The sequence below is a fragment of the Rattus rattus genome, chromosome 11 (genome assembly GCF_011064425.1).
Source record: "Rattus rattus isolate New Zealand chromosome 11, Rrattus_CSIRO_v1, whole genome shotgun sequence".
Classification (NCBI taxonomy): Eukaryota; Metazoa; Chordata; class Mammalia; order Rodentia; family Muridae; genus Rattus; species Rattus rattus.
Window position 1 is genome coordinate 53,791,270 of NC_046164.1, and position 1,631 is coordinate 53,792,900.

The following is a 1,631-nucleotide window of genomic DNA, read 5'->3' on the forward strand; positions in this document are numbered from 1 at the left end:
GTACCACTACGCCCATGTAATCAGCCTGTCTTTGTGGGTATCCTTGGTAAAACCCCACATCAAGATGTGGAAACGTGAATCAGGCCCACGGGGAACATCAGTCACATGTTCCTCCGTCGGTGGCTTTCTGTGGATAGGTGCATTGGTGGAAACAGAGGCCAGCATACCCTGAGGCTTCCCAGAGGCATCCCAGCACCCTACATATCGGGAAGAGCTTAGATTAGGAATAGCCTGAGAGCAGATATGTGAGCATCCACTGGAAGGGGCGCCTCCAAGGTCAGTTGGGGCAACCCACATAAGTAGGAGGGTGGTACACTGCTGAACAGGTTACTGTATGCAGCTGTTGCACTCTGGGTTCCTACAAGAAAAGGACCGGCTAGTATAAGGGTCTGCTGTCTTCCTCAGCCTTAATAACACCAGGGCTATTAGATTAAGGTCCCAGGCATACAAGCCCACTTAACCTTATTGACCTCTGAAAATGAATTATCTGTTGAAAGTTCCAACATGTGAACACGGCGCCTACAGTGCAGGCCATGATAGGCCTCTGTTCTACCCAAGGCTTGTTATATGAGCAAAAGCAGGTCAATAAAGCACTCTGGATGTCACAGTATGGAGAGCAAAGTAGGTGACAGTTGGCATATATAATGACACTCCTAGCTGGCTTTGACTCCTTGTTGCCTCAGGGGTTGAATGTAAGCACATTCTGTTCAGACAGGTTGGCCCCCGCCCCATCCGGTATTATTGTTTGACCCATTTCTCCTATTAATTGTTTCATAGAGCAAACAGGACTGGAGGGCAGCAGAGTGTGACAACGCTTTGGAGGTCCTGATCTTCCAAGCAAGTGGAGTCCACCTTTGGGCTTTTTCCAGACCCTGAAGGAGATAGTCCTTCAATTGCTGTGTCACAGTCCAGTCCCAAGTGCAATCCATCCCCATTAAGGACAGGGCTACTTCAATGTCCCAACAGGTGAATTCTCAGTGCTTTGTGACATTCCCAAAGCTGCATTCCCAAAGGTAGCTTGAAAGGATTCAAATTCTGTGTTCTTAAGGATAACACAGAAAATGGAGCCTGGGTGATAAGTCAAAAATATAGAATCCCTAAGGCATGCATTTTCTTCGACCTTTCCTTTTTTTTTAAATTATAAAACAAGCACAGAAAATTATCCACAACAGAATAACAACAACTACTACTTCTTTCTTCTTCTTCTTCTTCTTCTTCTTCTTCTTCTTCTTCTTCTTCTTCTTCTTCTTCTTCTTCTTCTCCTCCTCCTCCTCCTCCTCCTCCTCCTCCTCCTCCTCCCCCTTCCTCCTCCCCCTCCTCCAAATCCCCCTCCTCTTCTTCTTCCTCCTCCTCCTCATCCCCTCCTCCTCCTCTTCTTCTTCCTCCCCCCCTCCCCTTCCTCCTCCCCTCCTCCAAACCCCCTCCTCCTCTTCTTTTTCTCCTCCTCCTCCTCATCCCCCTCCTCCTCCTCTTCTTCTTCTTCCTCTTCCTCCTCTCCTCCTCCTCTTCCTCCTCTTCTTCCCTCCTCCTCTTCCTCCTCCTCCTCTTCTTCCTCCTCCTCTTCCTCTCCTCCTCTTCTCCTCTTCCTCCCCCCTCTTCTTTTTCCCTCCTCCCCCTCTCCTCTTCCTTTT

At 48.8% G+C, this 1,631-nt stretch overlaps 1 non-coding gene across 1 annotated transcript; it reads right to left on the minus strand.

Annotated features, from left to right (window-relative positions):
* Window positions 1–263: 263 nt before the first annotated feature.
* Window positions 264–395, minus strand: LOC116912953. The gene has a single exon (XR_004389520.1). It is a non-coding gene; the product is annotated as a small nucleolar RNA SNORA70 (small nucleolar RNA).
* Window positions 396–1,631: the final 1,236 nt, after the last annotated feature.